The sequence below is a fragment of the Diprion similis genome, chromosome 3 (assembly GCF_021155765.1).
Source record: "Diprion similis isolate iyDipSimi1 chromosome 3, iyDipSimi1.1, whole genome shotgun sequence".
Taxonomy (NCBI): Eukaryota; Metazoa; Arthropoda; class Insecta; order Hymenoptera; family Diprionidae; genus Diprion; species Diprion similis.
Genome location: NC_060107.1, coordinates 16,363,547 through 16,383,535, shown reverse-complemented (window position 1 = coordinate 16,383,535; position 19,989 = coordinate 16,363,547). Strand labels below are relative to the sequence as shown.

At 35.2% G+C, this 19,989-nt stretch overlaps 1 protein-coding gene and 1 non-coding gene across 3 annotated transcripts in view; both read left to right on the top strand.

The window, feature by feature from the left end:
* Positions 1-4,169: 4,169 nt before the first annotated feature.
* LOC124416793 (protein numb) overlaps positions 4,170-19,989 on the top strand; it is an 87,644-nt gene continuing 71,824 nt past the window's right edge. The window contains exon 1 of one of the 2 annotated variants that reach the window (XM_046898126.1): positions 4,170-4,365. The gene's annotated coding sequence lies outside the window, so the exon portion shown is untranslated. Of the gene's footprint in view, positions 4,623-19,989 lie in introns of both variants that reach the window. The other variant, XM_046898125.1, reaches the window with a different exon arrangement.
* Positions 17,440-17,603, top strand: LOC124405035. Its single transcript, XR_006929056.1, has one exon. It is a non-coding gene; the product is annotated as a U1 spliceosomal RNA (small nuclear RNA).

Below are 19,989 nucleotides of genomic sequence, written 5' to 3'. Positions count from 1 at the left end.
GAACTTCCAACGGTTTTTTATCGGCGCATGCAAGCGATTAGATTGCATCGTGATAAAGCAACCGCTTCGAGTCCACCGAATGAATAGTGGATGTCGCAGAGGTTAACTTGTGACATATCGTTATTTAATCGTGGTTCTGATGTTATTGATGAGAGTCCGTGCTCGTCGGTCGGTCTCTCAGAAAACCAATTAATTCTCCTCACGCCTTCGTGCCTCTGAATTATAGCCGGCCATGTAACGCATTTTAATTGAGAAGCTGCATCACATACAGCAGCGTCGACGTATCTACATTGTATGCATAAGTCACCAAACATACACGTTTTCATGTGTGCAGTGTTCAATCACGAATAAAAGTACAACGCACCAATTATTCCTTACTTATTACTGCAGTCTGAAAATATTTTTGTTTCAATTCCTGTCTTGTGACTTTGGAATCAGTTTTCAAAACAGGTTCAAGATTATGTCTGACGATAGGGGGGAAAAACCTTGAAAATTTCCGTCAACAGGTTTCTTTGGATTCTTATAAATTTTGGTCTTTCAGGATAAATAAAAATCCTGATCAGTGATCTATAAATCCGGTAACTTGTGATAATCTATGATTTTCTTGTAGGTTGTTTATCTACAACGATACATATGAATTTCGAGAAATTTTCATTTGAACAAATCCGTATTTTGGCTTCTTGAAAATTTCTTATTAAGTATCAAGTTAAACACGCAATTAATGCGCAACTTTTGTGTTATCTGGATATTTTTATGAACGTGTAATCAGGTGTGCAGTCCGGCAAAAACATCTTGCAGTCGAAAGAATTAAGAAATAAAGATTTAACAAGTACAGTTGAAATAAATCGAGTCGAATGAGGTAAAAACGATGTCCCCTCTTACGAAAAGTAGCACTTTTTAATACAAATTAGTAAGAGTGTATTATTATTATCTCCAACGAGATACAATAATTAGTTTAAAAATAGTTTAGGGAAGGACTACTTGACACAAATATAATAAGACCAAGTGTTATTTATATTGTTAAAAAATCAACTTTTAAATTACGAAAAAACAATTTGAAACATCTGCAAAGAACCTGTAAAAAAGCATTCAATTTTCTAAGACCTGCATCGACAAAACTATTTGGAGGATATCTTGCATCCGCAAATTGACTTTCATTTTGATTATCGTATACCGCATAAATCATCAGAAAATCCTTATTGCATTAATCGAAAGATGATAGTTTTTGCGGCAATAACGGAAACATGATAGTTTTCACAAGAGGCGTCGATACAGCACCAATACTAAAATGAGAAATCAACATTCAATACATCATAAATCATAGCTGATAGTCGTACAATTAATTAAGTACGATAATTGAATTGTCTAGAAATAACTTGTATTTGAATTGTTATTCAGCTCTTTATTTGTTAGAAAATAAATAAATAAAAATACTGTACAATTAATAAAACTTATTTTAAGAGTGTACGAATTTCCCATCAAAAAAGTACTTAAATTGTTTTTGCTTCCACCTAGAAAACTTGGAAGTATTAGAAGCTGAAAAAAATTCTGACTAACGGATACCTGTCAAAATTTGAAATTCCTTGGAATTCAAAAATCCTTTGGTATCGTGTTCTTTTGAATTGTTAACCGTCAGTTATATTTAATGGTATGCACTTGATCTTGAAAGTATTTTACAGAGAACTTAATTTCTTCCAAATTTGCCATTTGAATTTTTCTCGCAAAATAAATAGTTCGACCATTTCATGTTGAGAAGTAAATTTCAACAGCGAAAATTGACTTTAAACGTTTATAACTTGTGCACCGTTAGACCTATGGACTTTGCTCGGTAGACTTCTTTTTACAGAGAACGGAATTGTCTATAAAACTTTTTTATTCAATTTTTTGTGTTAAAGTCAACAGTGTATCTACTGGAAACATTGAAACATGAATATTTAACGGCAAATTGAATTTTAATGCCTATCATTTTGAACTTTTGAGCTGTGCATTTTCTTCAGTGGATACTTTTGTAGATGATTTGATTATGTATGGAATGCTTCAGGGATCAAGTCCACATAATTAAGCGCAGATTAGTGATAATAATTTTTTAAATAAATTACCTCTTTCCTATTTAATTTAAATAGAAAGACTCTGAGTTTCGACAACGACATTTTAAAATTCGATTCAAGATATATTCGTCCGTGAGGTTTTATCTCCTGCCAGGTACACTAAGTTACTCAAATGGGAGTAAAAAGAAGAAGCAATTATCGCTTCCAAACAAAACGCCATATTAGCCACTGAATTATTTCGATCTGAATTCACGGTACATGCAATTTATTTTCTATAACAAACAGATGGTTTTCTAATTAAAATGCTAATCAGAATTCAATTCAGTCTTTGATTTTGAGCCTCTATTTCGTAATTCTTTCGTTTCGTAATTCTTTGACTTACTTGACGGTTCACTAGCTGGGGCCTCATTGAGATTTTTAATAAGTTCTGATCGAGTTGCTCTCTGCAATTAATCTTGATCTTACAATTACTTTTCCCCGCCGTCTTTCAATCGGCATTGATTGCCTGCAACATCTCTCCACTGTAGTTTCTCTTAAGACTGAAGAAAATCTGCACTATAATGGTTCATAAAATGCCATCGTTTCTTCTTTTACGATCAGGTCTTAGTTACACGAGATATAATCCTGATAAATTGCGAGAGATGGACAATCTCTAACCTAATTATGGTTGTAGATGACGACCCTTGGTCATTCGAACCGGACATGATTTGATGTTGACCATTTTTTCGCCTTTTTCTTCCACGTATTATAACGTAAGTAAGAATTATATTGCTTTCCTTCTGGCTTAACATTGTAATCCAACCTTTTTCTATTGTTTAAAATAAGTTATTCATTTTTGTTAATAACTTGATAGCTCTGAGGTACGTGAGCGAAACAGTTGCAAGTCTTCAATTGACCTTCGATACTGAAAACTTGAACCAGTATCTGCATGTAAGATCGAGAACACTATTCGACATTTTCCGGTCAGAGCCAGTCTCTGATTGGTTAAAATTAGTGTCCGTAACATGATTTTCAGCCGAAACCAAAACCGTAACTGAAACCAAAACTTACGTAATTAAGTGAAAATTTAGTTAAATTTTCATTACACTGTGAAATCTAGTGTTTTTCCTAACCTTGTTACAGATTATTCGATTATATTAAATAAAAGACTTCAATATATTAGGAAATCACTTTATTTTCAAAATACAAACTAGGTACAAAATTATTAAAAAACAATTTCAAATACCCAATAAAATTCCATATAATGAAAAAATTCCTGACTGAAGCCAAAACGGCCACCGATGCCAATATTTTTGGCCGAAACCAAAACCAAAACTTCGGTCTCTCTTTAGTTAAGATATAGCTTACTATCACCGAGGTCTTCATCAGTGAAAAAAAAATCAGAATTAACTCCCTAAATCATCATGTCTACGACAGACCTACAAAGTACTCGGTGTCCACCTCTAATTGCAATTAGACGTTTAAATTCGTTGCATTAGACGTCTTTTGGCTCCCGTGTCGCGCACGCAGCGTGTAACGGAAAAGGAGGGGGGGGGGGGGGGACGCAGTGCGACGACGTCGCCACCAGGTGGCCGCGATGCGGAATCGCGGGGGTCCGCCTGGCTCTCTCTCTCTCTCTCTTTCTTTCTTTCTTTTCCTCTCTCTCCTCTCACTCTCTTTCTCCCTCTCTTCGCCGTCGCGGTTCTCTCCCGCAGTCAGCGTTGATAAGGTGGTAGTCACCAGCAGTCACCAGTGACGCGTGCGCCAGACAGGTTTGCACGCATGCGCCTTTGTCGGCTCTGATACGGTGATACTGTAGTGTGCACAAAAACCATCCCGCCCCGCCCCCCCCCTCCCCGCCCCGCCGCTTTTCTCGCTACTTCTCTCTTTCTCTCGTCAATCTCTCTCCGTGCAGTGAGAAAAATACAGTGTAGGTACACACAGTGTGAAATGCCGGTGGCGTTAGTGTGCAGTTGACTTTCGCACAGAGTTGCGAGAGGTAGCGGATTGATCGCGGATTTTTGGTGCTGACTAATTGTGGTTGATTTATTATTATTTTTGTTACTCTGTGAGTTATGATAGAGAAACGATACCAATGATAATGCTAGTAATGTAATTAACGATATCAATATTACTTGTATAATAGAGAAAGAAAAAGAGAGAGAGAGAGAGAGAGGGAGAGAAAAAGTGAGTCAGTGCGTAAGTGAGTGTAATTATACATACACATACAGCATATACATCTCTTACGTATTACAGTTAAAAGTGCGAAAAATATTTTATCCCAGTTTTGGTAAACCGCAGGAATCGAAGTCTTCGAGTTCGTCTCCGCTTCTTCCAGGTGAGTTCCATCGGAAATAATATTGCGGATGGCATCGTGTATCTCGTACAATGTAATGTATGTAGGTACGACTTCCAACCGCTGACGAGAATTGAACCTGAGGAGCTAGAAAGAGTGAGATAAGCCCCGGTTCCTTTCGCGGGGCGAGAGGGGCGTATGTGAGCGTGTTTAGGTGGGCACAGGTGAAACTGCTGAATCGAGCCGCGAGCTGCGCTGACGTTCGTGTCGCCGTGTGGGTGACCTTGTTCGTCGCATTAGTAATTCCTACTATTCGTTTTCGGTATATCTAGGAACATTCGGTGCCTTTGGACAATTACTAGAGACCCTTTCGTCTCTTTTACGCTATTGTCGATAAGCTTTTGTTTCCGCTAAACATGTTCATCAGCCGGTTATCCCTTCGCTCGGACTTTGAAACTCGAAATCGTGGGTAAAATTTACTGGATTCATCGATCTCGAGCATTTTTTTTTTACATTTTTTCAATCGCGAACACTTCGATTTCACGAGAATTGAAGCTGCGGTTACAATAGTTTAACGATTTTTTTCAGGAAAAATCGACTGCGTTATTAGGAGAGTCTGAAATTCAATAAACCGACATCTTGAAAGTCATTGTCGGATTTTAATTTTATAATTTTTCTTCAATACTTCCTTACCTACGTTCACGTTACTAACTTCAATCGCGTTCGATTTGATCGTTTTTTATTACACTGTCACGATTTTTTACGTCTTATTTCCAGAGTTAAGATGTCTTGTTGCGTTTTGCGAGCGGAGCGTATACAAAAATGAAGTGTTTTGATTGGAGGCGGAATTTTTTTTCGCTCCTCCCGAAAAGCTGGGTTATAATAGAGACTTGAAATGATGTTCTCACCAAAGGATGTCTCCCATCTTGAATGCAATTTTCGAATTTCGCTCATGGAGTTTGTGAATTTCCCATAAATATGACATGGGAAAATTATTATGAGTTTTTTTTTTCTATTGGTTCGACTCAACAGCATTTGATGATGCGGACTTGATTTTGGATACACTTTGCTTACAGAAATAAGTTTTCTACAAAAGTGTCCAGCGAGCGAAATCCGTAATTCTGCAAGCGATTCAAGAGATATAAAATCCGAAAGTCAGTTTTATTTTAAAATCGATCATTAACCCTCTCAAGTAGGTGAAGTATTTTTATGCTTATTTTACGGCACAAATTTGAGTAATATATTTTCAGACAGAAAACGATTTCTATATCTTCACCGGTTCACAAGTTATGAGGTTTGAAAATCAATTATGTGCAAAAATTCATCCGCAAGCAAACGATTGACTTGAGAGCAAAAATTCAAATAATACTTTGCCAGAGAATTTGATTTTATAAAAAATGCTTCCTGCAGGATCAAGTCACTATCGTTGAATGCGGCTGATGGTGAGTGGTAACAATTCGAAAACAAGACGTTTCTCCCGTTCATTTAAATGAAAAAACTATTTTCAAGTCGGAGCGAAAAATAAACGTTACTACCAAACGAAGCACCACATTGTATGCTACAAACGCGATTTCGCACATCTTATATCGCGATTCTTGGCCAATTTTGCGTCTACTCTTGTATTGATCTCTCGCAGTTACCGTACGGCTATGTAGCAATATACATACCCAGTTGATCGCGTGTCCATGCAACGCGTGCTCTTGAGAGGACTGGATTTAGAAATCCGGTGGGTGGATGGGTCGAACTACGAATCATCGACGCCTCCTGGCCTCGAGCACCCAACATGCGGCATTCAGTCGCCGATTGACGGTGACTACGATGCTCTTTTTCATTCACGCATTCCCCCTCGGAATTGCAGAGCACTTCTTTGCGAGATAATTAAAGACACGAAACCGATGATTTGCTAAATAAGTATACTATGGCGCAAAACACACTGACAATGAAGCTTTTTATGGTAGTCGAAGATCGTGCTCTTTTTGCGAAATTTTTTAATACGATCAAAACATATATATTACTTATCGATTTTACGAACCCGTTCGAAGACCATTTGATGGTATAGAATGATGCAGTTCTTCTGAAGTTTGTAATAATTACATGAGGGTGAAGTTAGTAACGTTACTGTAACGATGCATGTTTAAGAAAAATCGCTACTTCGCATGTTTAGGAACGTCCGAGATTTAGTAAACCATGGTTAGCAAAATATACTTTAATTTTTTTAATTTATCTGTATGAAAGTCGTTGTCTTTAATTACATAATAATGATGATTTATTGGTCTGAGTTTTCGATACGTTAATGTTACTAACTTCAGCCTGATGATAGTTGAAACACACTTTCGTAACATAACCTCAACTTCTCCATTAAGAATCGAAAATGCTTTCAAAATATCCGTTGACCCAGTGTCTTTTCACATTATTCAGAATTATTGTAATCTCTGATATAATTTAGTTCGTTTTTGGGAAGAGTCCGAAATGATTCGAAGGTCTGAAAGCTCTTTGACTGTTGGTTTTTTGGTAAAGAGCCATCTTGAGGGGATGTCCTGGTCTATCTCGATGTTGACGTATGTACGTATCTTCAAATATCAAAGTCCACGTATCGCGAACGTGAAAAATGCCTCAAAAGCCCCACCATTTTATATACGCGGTTTTGAACAAAAATACTGCAATACATTTTCATTTGATGCAAACATAAAGAAATGAAAATCTATCGGAGTAGTTTTGTTTAGAATCGTGTATAGATTTTGGCTTTTTCACGTTTAGGATACGTGGACTTCGATATTTGGAGATATCAACGTCGAAATTGACCATTTTTAGAAGTTCTTTTGCTGCCAAAATGAGGTGTCGGTGTTCTTCGTAATCGAATACCAGATCAGCTGTCATTCCGTCATTTTACCATCAAATCCTATGGGATTGGGCTCAAAGTTTGTGTTTCATTAACGTCGAGTGGCATCCAACCGGATAGTTCCATCCTTTTGATGCAACTGTGAAAATTTTCCCAATTTCAGTGAGTCATAACCTATCGATGAAAATTTTTTTCAAAATTTTTAAAAAGTAAAACGTCGCTCTACTTTTTGCCAAAGTAAGGCATCATTTGCCGAAGTTTCATTCTGATCACTTGAGCGACATGGGAGTTTTGGCTCGCCGCGTTTTCGAGGTGTAGAACGCGACTTTGAAATCATCTTCAGGCGTTTCGAATAAAACATTGCATACCTTTTGTGAACCTACTTGCATACGTAATATTGAAATGCAGAACCTCTTTATTTTATTCTATTACGCAAATTAACCACCTCTGTGGGACTTTATGTACCTTCGTGTATCTATCTGTCTTGAAAGTTCAACACCTACGCCAAAAATATCTTATATTACATGAACATACATACATGTATAATGTAACGATTATAACATTTGAGGTCAACTGAGGATATGTCGTCATTCTGTTGTATTATAGCGGCAGTACTGATTGCAAAATTGTAACTCGCTGATCACCGCAGAAGCATGTGCATGCTAAACCATAATAGATAGCTGTAAATATTACGGTTTCACTAATTGAGGAGGGAAAAATCGTTAATTATACATCAATAATGTATTTTGCGAAATACGTTCAATATATTTACACCAAATTTGATGTAAAAAATCATTTAATTGTTTTATTTTACTCTAACAATGTAAAATCAATGCAAGTCAATAAAAATATGAACTACGAAAGTTGTTCACCTTGTGTTTAGTGCGTTCTTGTAATTAATGTATGTATATATAATATAAACAAGTAGCGTAAAATAACCGTCATATCGTGTTATGGAAGTTAAGACGTATTTATTATGATTTAACAATTTGCGATTAGTATAGTCTCAATTGGCTGGATTTACTGTTGAACTATTTTACTTCCAATAGCAATGAATAATTATTATATTATATTATCACTATATATACTAAATTTCAACTCTTCCAACACTTAGTGCAACGATGTGTCTCCGTAATAACGATTTTTTTTTTACTAAGGCTTATTTGTTCAAATATTCATTCTTTACACAGCCAGTCATGTTCATTCAGCTTTTTAATAATTGTTTGTTTAATAATCAGGCATTAACGTCAATTGAATATCTTTATTTTCAGAACATCTTATGTTTTCGAATCAATGACATCGGTAATGTCAGCTCGTGTATTTAGGTGGTTTTCACTCAACTCAGAAGCGTTCTGAATCAGATTCGAACATTTTTTCGGCACATTTTTAACCGTAAAACTATTTGAAAGCTTTGTTTTTTTGGGCTTGAGAATTAATTAACCAATCGTAACGAAAAATTTCGAAGAATTATATTATACTTGTCTATAATACTTATTTCTCAAAGATGATTTGCTCTAAGAAAAAATAACCCGAGTACAAAATGTTTTGTGTTTTCTTTCAAGAAAATAATAATAATAATAATAATGATAATAATAATAATAAGAACAAGAAAAAGCAAATTCTCACCCTTCGATAAAATGTGGGATGAAATTTTTCTTGAGTTATTCATAATTTAAATATGACAGTTAAATCCATTTTTGATGGTTCTAATTATAATCGTCTGCATTAAATTCGAAGAAAAAATCCGCCGAGGGCAAGTTATTTTCGAGAAACAAAATGTCATAAATTGGCAATTCGTAACTCTACGAAACCTTTAACGACTGGTTACTCAAAGTCAGTGATTGTAGAAAAAAAAACATAAATAACCAAAAAAAATGTTTTCCAATCAGTCATACGTTAAAAAAAAGTATGTCAAAATAAATTTTTCAATCAAATCCGAGAGTCAGAATTCAGAAGATATTCGACGCGACCGAGAATTGTTCATATAGTATATTTCATGCGCACAGACAGAATAATACTTTATATGTATAATTATTCTTTATATTATACTACGCAGGATATTCGATATTGCATGTTTATATAATATATTGAATAACAATATATTCCAATAGCATAGTCCGACGAACTCGGTATGCATACTGTAGCTTAACATAACGATAATAATACGATAACGATGCCTACGATTCCGAGTTTATAAACGAGAGAAAGGAGGACGTTGCTGATCGGTTGCATTGCGAAAGAAATTTACGCATACGTACTGTGTGCGGAAAGAAGAAGAAGAAGAAGAAGAAGAAAAATATGTTACACCGTGTGTCTTAAACAAACCAGAGGAGAATATTAGTTTATGGTTTTGTATATCGAAAAAACAAAATAAAAGAAGTACAATCAGAGAATGAAACTTTTTTTTTATGTGTAATTACGATAATGACGACAATGATAATATAATGATGATGATGATTATAACGGTATAATAATATATGATGATCGTGGTGCTGGTCATGATGACAATGATAATGATGGTAGTGATGACGACGATGGTAACAATATTAATGATAACAAGAATAATAATGTCCAATTGGAAATCAAAGAATTTGCTTGAATGACAATTGGTATATGAAACCTTGATTTTTCATTTTGAATGCAGAACCCATTGTATGTTATAAAAGTGAATTTGGAACGTTGCGTGATTCAGTGACAAACTAATTTTTCTTGATAAATTTTGTAAAATTTTTTGCTCAGAGCAAAGTACTAAAAAAAAATGTTCATTTGTCACGCATCCAAACAATGGAAAAATATATATACTCGACCCCCCCCCCCCCCTCGCCTTACCCCTTAAAGTTTGTTTTTGTAATCTTGGAGGAAGTAATAATGATTTAATAATTTCGCTGGCACAAGTGGCTCAAAGATTTTTTGCCTAGGATTTGTGATGACGTGATTATTATAAGTTAAGTGATATTCAACAGGAGACTGATATTTCAAAATTGAAGCAAATCAATGGTTTCTGGAAAAAACTGGAACAACATTGTTCTTTAATAAAAGTGATTTAAATGCGAAACCGAGTCTGTTTAATTGTTATTTATGATGAATGCAGTTTAAGAAAATAGGCAATTTTTCTTAAAATCTGTAATATCGTTCCAGTTTCGACAAAAACAAATTTTATGGAGTAAAAGTATATTTTTTCTTCCATTAGTTATGTGGAAGATATCAAAATTTTGACGTCTAGCATCCAGACTGAAAATTCTTGTTGTCCGATGTTATCGTATTGTATCGACGTCGATAAACAGAATTGAGAATCATGAAATACTTGAATTTCCAGAACGATGCGCAAACTTTATGGATTTCTTTAATCGTAGGTGATACAAACTCCGTAAGAGTGAAACGGATTAACAAATTACTTGAAATATTGACGGAACGTTCGTTTTCCCGCCTTGTTTGATCGCCATGTTGGGTAAATTGGACAATTTTCACTTGCGGGGCAAATTTGCAAGCTCTGAAGTTGTGGCGCGATAATTAAATGCTAATTATTGTCGGGCGAGTTGAGAGAGCGATTATTCTTTCTCGCTAAATAACGAACGAGGGTGGGAACTGGGAATTGAGACGATGTATTGTCCTCGACGGTCACACGGCCACGTGCCCATCGAATCATTTACGCTTTATAATTACGTCCGCTTCGCAACGAGGAGCCCGTAACACCCCGAGAGGCACGTTTCCTCCTTTTGTTATCCCGATGCCCAGCGGCCCCTCTTGTTTTGCGTGCTCGCCTCTGACGCAGTTCAATTTACTGTCCGCAGGCAGGAAAACGGTTTGTTTATAATTTTGCTCGCTTCAAATCTAAGCTTTAAACGAACGAAAATTAAGCAGTTGTTTTTACCGATCGAAGACAGTGCAGATATACCGTGTGTCCATGAGGAAAGTGCACATCTTATACGCGTGCGTCAAGTCGTTAGAATTTTATTGGCCGACAGGTACCGCCTCATTAATCGCAACAGTTGGAAAATGTCTCTAGGAGCCTACAGCTAACGGTGGACACCTAGAGACAATTGCTGACCGACAGTTATCACCTGATTGAGCAGCCGACGCAACACCAATCGCAACGATTAGAAAATTTCTCTAGGACCCAAAACTAACGGTGGGCTCCTAGGGACATTTTCTGATCGACAGTTATCGCCTGATTGAGCAGTCGAATCAATACCAATCGCGGCAGGCAGAAAATGTCCCTAGGAGCCCACAGCTAACGAGTTGCAGGGATGGAATAATTGATGAATGAATAAATGAATAATGGTTGAGGGAGATGATTAATTGTTTGAAATTTTTTAATGAATCTCGGAATATAATAAACATGTTTGATGCCACGGATTGAATTTTAAATTCTATTAATTATCGGAACCCAGTAATGATGCAGGGTGAAATTGTAATAAGTCAAATACCTACATTTTACAAATTCGAAATATAATTTGCGACATAAATATAATACAATATAAAATGCGAATTATGAAGAAATTTGAGCGTTAATGCTGTGATTAAATATATAGTAAGATTGTATTTGGATCGGGTAAAGTGTGGTTGATTCGAATTGAAATATCAGTGACTTACAAGAGTAGAAATTGAACTAAAGTTAATGACAAAACACTAATGTAATTTGCATTTTATTACGCCCTAATTACGAAACAGAAATGTAATTTCAATTTATTCAATTATGAGTTTTTTAATATTACAGTACTTTTCACAACAATTTCGCATTACGAAAATTGGTATTTCTTCCAAGGTTTATTAGTACAAAATTGAGTTTGTTCTGGCAAGCCAACTTCTAATTAAGATTTCAGTTGTGTGAGAAGCGAAAGATTCCTGGTGTAGCTTCCACGAAATTAATTACAATATTAAGCTTACGGAAATTTTTTTGCATAAAGCTTCTCATTTCCTCGTAATTTATACGATCCCTCGATTTCACACATAGCCTTGTAATTGTCATTTTTCAGAGATTGGTAGGTACTAACTACAATCCGGAAAATTATTCGCTTGTCCGATCAATGGAATGAGTTTCAAAATAATCAAGGATCTGAAAATTTCGTTGGGTCTCGAATTTGTGGACGACAGATCGGTCAGAGCGATCGGTTAGAGCTGGTTCCGGATTTCACCAATTATCCTCGGTCTCTTCTCGACTGTTTAGAGTGAATATTTTTATCCGAAACCTTCCGCGAAGCAGAAGAAGCAAAAAATGAAGAAGCTTCGAGTCTTCTCGAATAGTCCTCCTTCCGTTACGCCTGAAGAATTATTCGACACGAGAATTGAAAACCGGTTAGGCTCTCCGCATGGGCTGCAGAATCATGTGAGTTGGTCCTTATATGCGCCTGGTAAGAACGACAAGCCTCGTATATCGCGTGGTGTGAGTATACATGGTGTGCCTAGGAGTGCAGCTTTTGTCTCCAAAAAAGCTTCTCTCTCGCGCCGGTCTGGACTTAAGTAAGACGTGTACCAACGACGATAAAATACCCTAGATCGGTGGTGATTAATTGTTGTGACGTTGAATCTGCGTGGGGAAAAAATGAGCGGGACTTTAAGTAACTCACACCGAAACTACACATTATGGCATTGCCAAGCAGTGTAGCGTTCGCCAGAGAAATAATTCCCTAGCAATATAGGGATTTCTTTAGACAGTTGGTACTCGTCTCACTTAAAGCCTTCGACCTCGAAGAAAGGGGCGTGTCGTAGGAGTTCTAGCTACACCTGTATACTCACAGCACGGTATAAAGGATTGAATTCAACATATTTTTATGTTTTTGGTTCAAAATGTTCAAGACTATTGCGAAACTAGACAGCAAATTAAACAGGATCAACGAATCTGAACGATTTATTGCATCGACGCGCCATTTAACGAAGAAAAAAAAACTAAACAACTAAAAACAATTGTCTTTAACTGTGGAATTTTGTTTCACATTTTTTATGCCGCATATTTACTTCTTAGAAAAAATAAAAAAGTTTACTTCGATCTTACACACTTACAAGATTTCTACGCCTCGTATTAATCCGTGGTTTAGAAAATTGTAATTAGTTAATTATAAGTCAAATATTGTAAATGTTAAGGAATGTTCCTCGTGAATGAGATGGGAAGAAAATACAAATTGTATTTGTAATTTATAATTGAAGGTACAGAAAATATAAATTCCTCTCGTATTTTACAATTATAGTACAAAGAATAATACGGGTTTGATTACATTTTGTAATCAAGACGAAATAAAAACAATGCAAATTTATACGAATGCTTTGAATGAAAAATACAAATACAAATGAAGAATTTTAGTGAAATTTTATGCAGTGAAAATTCGAAATTAAAAATGGGGAAAGGATAAAATAACGAAAAATTCTGTGAATCGCTAAGTTTTTGGGACGAACGGTAGAGTTTCAATTTATTAATTTTATCAGTCAAGTTTCTAGTGTCTAAGGAGATACTTATGGTGTTTGGTAAATAGAGCGAATCTTAAGTGCTGGACGGACTTGCCCCATCGTGATTATAATAATTGCGTCGATTGTTTATCTAACCGTGAGCTACAGAGTCATTTGCTCCCAACAAGAGTTTCAGAGCCGTTTTTGGTTTGTTCCAGCTCTCTAACTTCGTCTGCCACTCCCAGAGAATATACAGCCGGAAGTTGTTGAGTCGTTATCGGAGAGAACCGTGACCACGTGTTTTTTAGATGGGATTTAATATCGTCGCGTCGTCTTGATTCGCGAGAATCACAAGTCAATTTCTGATGATGAAAATTGTTGTTCACTTTTTTAACGCGTCCTAAACGAAATTAATGTCAGATTGTGTTATAAAAATTATAAAACTATGTCAAAAGTCTCGTAAGCTCTGATTGTTTGTAAATTCAATGTTAAGACTTTAATTCACGATAAGCAGCTTTCTATTCATTAAAATACTTTCTTGGTAACAAGTGTCGAGTTTTTTACTTCCACATGGTCCCTGAAATATTTCTAAGTCTGAGAAAAAATACAAATTTTAATCATTCATTTATTGCAAACATAGTACGTGTAAAGAAATGGTCGAAATTTGTACTTTTCCACGAAAAAAAGGATTTTCTGCTAATCTTCTTAAAATTTTCAAATTTTAAGTTCAGATTTGTAACCAGCGACTCCAAAAACCCACGAATGTAAAATTTCAAGTGAATCGTATGTAAGGAAAAAAGTTCACAAAACTTTAACAAGATTTGATTTTGGAGAAAATTTTTATCGTTTTTTGTAAAATCATTTTGAAAATTTTCAAAGTAGAAATCATTTTTGCCCACAGAGATTCGGTGACAATTAAATAACTTCCATCACAATTTTTATACTGCGAAACAATTTCTTTGGTTTTTTAAGACAAGTTTTGTAAGCATTTGAAAAATATGTTTTTTTATCTTGAAATTTTTGTGAAATTCCTTAAAAATGTTATCGAATCGTATGAACTAGCTCTAATAAATTTTACAAGGTTTTGGAATTTTGAAAACAATTCCAAAACAGTATGAGGTAATCGGAGTTTAGAATGGTTTATAAATTTTCAAGATAACAAGCATTTTCAATGCTGATTACAGAAAACTTTTATTTTAAATCATCGACAGAAAAGGAATTTTAATCAGTTCAAATCCATAATAATTAATATTCCAACCAACCCGAAAATATTCACATTCAGATTTAGATTACGAAATAAAATTCGTAGAAGAAAAATAAAATAAATCAGGTAAATATTTAATATCTTGCAGATGATTTTGTAATTTCTTATCACAAAATTATTCTATCAAGATTTTTACAATTTCAGATGAATGTTACGGTAAAAGAATGGTAAAAAAAATGAAATTTCTTTTCCATAACCGATCAGGTACTTTCATCAATTTCTGTTTATTAATGTCTCGATCAATTGTACTGCAGTTTTTGATCAGGTCTTATATAAGATAAAAATAGTTTCTTTTTCACTTTTCCATAACTGTTTGAATAGTTTTATTTCTGCAATTATCATTTGACATATTTTTCGTCCATAAATATACTACTCGTTGATTTTTAAAAGAGACAGAGAGAGAAAGAGAGAGAGAGAGAGAGAGAGAGAGTTAGAATGTTCGAATAACTAACTGCTGCTTCAGTATAAAATTAACACCGTCAGCATGGATTGAATTTCAAATAGAGAGGCAACGATCTCTGTTTTTAGCAGCGTATGCATGCAAAGTTCAAGTCACTGGAGTCTAATTACTGTCGCTACTCGATTACACTTGTTTTTACAAACAGAGAGTACGTGTGGCATGAATAAACATTGTAACCATAATTCGACTTATATTTCATATCTGTAAATTTTCATCATTCTGTATCATGGCTACAGTGGTTTTTCAAAAATATTTAAAAACATCTCGATCGTCTCTTATTTGCGGACAAATTATTGATTTTTAAATAAATTGTAAGCCTATATTTATAAAAAATGTATTACTCCTGGGGGACTCTTGAAGGGTGATTTCAGATTTTTGTTTAGTATCGGAGAATTATTTTGGGACTTTGAATTTGATGGGTAGATGATTTATGCGATTCTCTAAAAAATACTGAACGTCAGGATTTTCGAGCTTTGGATTTGTAATGCGCTTGAAAATTTGCCACACATGTTATTCATGATCTATAGATTTTTAAAACAAAGGTTTTTATCACCATTACCCATCATCGCAAACATCAAAATGGCAATCATTTCGTTTTTTGGCTTCGGTTTTGTTTTGTTTTTTCAATCTCTGGAGTAACTCGCCAAAGGAATGTAAACTTTTCTATTTCCGTTGGCATAATAGCTACAAGTTTCATTGAACAAAAAATCAGCTTCCATACGAAAAAATATGCAGCTGTATGTACGAATTTTTCGAAAATTGCTTAATTCAGAGTCGAACTCAGCTTGCCATTTGGTGTCCCTTCGACAACGTCAAAAATTTCTCCTCAAAAGCTTCTTCATTCACTTTAAAACCGATCATAGTATAAAAAACGTTTCAACTTCTTGTTTAACCATCTTCGATTCGACAAAAATTAACGATTCGTAGAGATAACAAGCGGCTTTAGGCTGACCGTGAGCCAGTATTCAAACTTCCCGTTTTCTGATTGCAGGTTCCAAGTTCACGGAACAAACAAATATTAATATCCAATTCGAATTTCGAATTATAAATTCAGATTTGTAATTGACGATTTAAAAGCCCTTGGATGCCATATTACCTGAAAATATTACGATTTTTTTTTATTTTGAACCACTCTAATGGATCCACCATCATAAATTTTGGAATTCTGACCTTGGATTCGTAGTACGTGACCCAAAAAACCTCCGACCCTTAATTTCCATTAAAATCTGAATAATTCTAGATTTTTTCCACCATATTGGATTCGCCATTTTGGATTTTACAATCTGACTTCAGATTCGTGATTAGTGACCCAAAAAACATCATGCTACCAATTTTCATTCAAATCCGTTCATCCATTCTCAAGGTATCATTTTTATTCGACTTTTTGGAATTTTGTTATTTAAATAATTGAAAAATTACTCAACCGATCTAAGCCAAAATCTAATCAGTTCTAAGTTTGGAAAAGCCACGTCGGTTGAGACCAAAATCATTGAAATCCAGTCACTCGTTCTTAAGATATCGTCGGACAAAAAAATTGATCACATACATATATAAACATACATATACGTAGATCAGAAATTGGTCGGAGATGATTTTCTAGATCTTGAAACGTCGAGATCTAGTGAAAACTAAACTTTTCATTTTCGGGATGATAACGATAAATCCCTTTTTCCCTGAAAATGGAGAATCGCGAAGTTGAGAACGAAATGTGATTGTTTTCTAAAAATCGGTTATCATTCGCGTTTCACTAACCCAAAATCAGTCTTCATCCCAACAAAAATATTCCTTGTGATGCAATTATTTCGAAAACTATATCGCCTTGAGGACCTTAAAACTTTGTCCATGCTTCTCAGTTATCCTTGAAACAGATTACAGTTTGAGAAATCTTCAAACTAGGAGTTCAAAACGATCGGCCATTTCGCAAATAAATCGCGTCAATTGTAATAGATCGAAGAAACGAGCGATTCGTAAATAGAAAAACGAATTGCCGCGTCGGCGTCGTTTTGTTGTCGCGATATCAGATCGAGATGATGATTGGCCGGCCACCCGTTGTTAAAATCGGTCAAATTTCCTCCGCCAGAGCGAATCGGCGGACGAATAGTTTTCCTTTGTTTCCCGCGATAAAAGTAGCTCAATCCGCGCATAACTGGGCATGGAAATTTTTAATCGGCATAACTTACTTGGCGCGGAGGACACCGTGATCACGAAGGCGGTTCCTCCTAGGTGAGGCCCTGCCATTGCACCCCGGCTAGGCTGACCCTTGCGAATACTCCTAACGTGGGTATATCGAGCGCAAAATTTTTGATAGTCGGGATCTGCGTTCGCGCTGTCCCGGATTACGGGAAACAAAAATAAGCCAAAAAGCAAAAAACATACCGACATCCCAATTCAAATTTCAAAAAGGGAAAGCAGCAGAAATTTTTTTACTTTTCATCACCCTTGATGAGATGATATTATAATTTTGGTCTAAAATTAGTTTTTATTTTTTGCAATTTTCAACGAATTTTTAAGTTTTCGATTCTGTAGAATTCGAAAAAAAGGGTTTTTAAAAAACTGTCGGTCTGTTCAGCAAAGCGGTCGTCCATAAATTACGTAACGCACTTGCGGCGGGGGGGGGGGGGGGGGGGGGGGGGGGTTCTTACGATTTACTTGAGAAATATTGCATTTTAAATAATTGTCAAGTAATATGAAGTAGGGGTAAAGATTTCTGAAAAATCGATTGCCGCTGTTTGTTTTGTAGAATTATTCTCACATTTTGAGAGAAACGCAAATTAATATCTGAAAAATGTCCAAAACTTTCCAAAATCCTTTATAAAGTGTTTCTTTACTCAAATAATTAAGGCATTTTGTGTCAATATTTTCATTTTAAGGTGAACGGGTTAATTTGCACTTCCGGTTCCACCGAAAATGAAATGAAGCATGGAGGTTGGTTGGCCAGATATCGATCATTTTCATCAATTTGATTACAATATGGTTTTAAGTTCAATCGCGTAAAATCTAGTATTTATTAATTTAATATTGGTCAGACAGTGGAACTGAAAGAAATCGATTGCATTTTTAATGTTGGCTATTGTAAAATCTTTCTATGTTTAGATCTTTTTTATTGAAAAAAAAAAAAGATTTTGCTCATTTATTTTGAAAAATTTGCAAAATATGAAAATTTTCCAAAATATGTTTTATTTTTATTTTTTTTCCGCTTCTGTAAGGACTATTAAGGTTTGATTTTTTTTTTTTCGTTTGGAAACTAAAAATCATGTAAAAAAAGTATGAGGCAGCCACAGCCCACTTTCTAATTGTGATAGATATTACTTATTTTTAACCCAGAATCCGTGGAAAAGATTGCAGAATTTAAAAAATTGTGTTTTTTTAGTTATCCATTTTTTACACAAAAACGATCGTCGCGCCACCTGAAGGAGTAGCGAGAAAATTCTTTAATAAAATTATGCTTTTTTTGAATTGGAATCAATGCGAAAAAAAAAGTTATGCAAGGATCTGATTACACAAGGCAAATGACTCCTCGATTTCACTTGGAATGCCATATATATATATGTATATATAAATTAAGAAGGCATATTCATCGTCGTTTCACGGAATTACCAATGATAAACGCAAATGTAATCCACGTACCGCTATCTTTATAATTGTGATATTGTTATTACTTTCACAAAGGCTTCTCGAGACAATCAAAATCGAGATTTGTACAAGAAAAAGTCCAGCAGTGTATAGAAAAAAATTCTATTTGTACATTTTCTTTTTGTTTTTTTACTATATAATGGCGGTTTAGGGCGGGGGGAGGGGGGCTCCAAATCTCGAGAAGTCCTTTCTAATCAAATTCCGAACAGTTTCAAAATATGTTCGGTGATTAAGGGGCAGTTTTGGAGTTTGGAGGCCCCATACGTAGGAAAAATGTAAACGTAGGTAGGTTCCTACTTATTGTTAGCTATTATCAGGTCATCGCAATTGTCCATGGGTGTGTGTTTAGCTGAGAATTTACATAAGAAGTCGCATGAAACGTAAAGTCTAGAATGATAAGCACTTTTCTGCTGGACACAATTGTTCTACATGATACGTTTCGAGACTTCAAAAATACGTACAAGTGCACTGAAGAGCTTAACGATGATTTATTAATTCTTTGACTGAAATATTACATTCTTAAAGTTACTTTTTCAAAAGGTTAGATATAGTTTATTATATAAATAATAAAATTCAATCGGAGTAAAGTACCTGCTGGTTGCTGTACTGAATGCTGATTCGTATCAGCATTCAGCACAATTGAAAAATGATTGTTTTTTCTTTCTTTTTTCTTTGGAGTACTTGATTTTTTTATCAACAGTTTTACAACGATATTATTAATTTTTTACAAAATGTACACTAAAGATACGTCAATTTCTGAACAGACTGGAAGACTCGTTTAGTTTTCCCGGGCTTAGTTCGCCACTGCTGCTGTAGCTGTAATATATTTTTTATTCGTCGTTAGTTATGCCGATCCAATTTGTAAGCTGAAAAGTGTGCTTGACCCGCGTGTCCAAGGTCTTATTACTTGAGGGTTTGGGACTTGGAAGAGCAGGTTTCACAGTGTCAAAGTTCGATTATTATTACGAGTCTACTCCTCTGAGTCTGCTTGACGAAATTCAAGTGTAAGTATTGTGACTCGTCTGAACTTTGAACCTTGAAAGCTCGGATTTCAGCTCCGAATGAAATCGAATTTCAGGGCTTACTGTT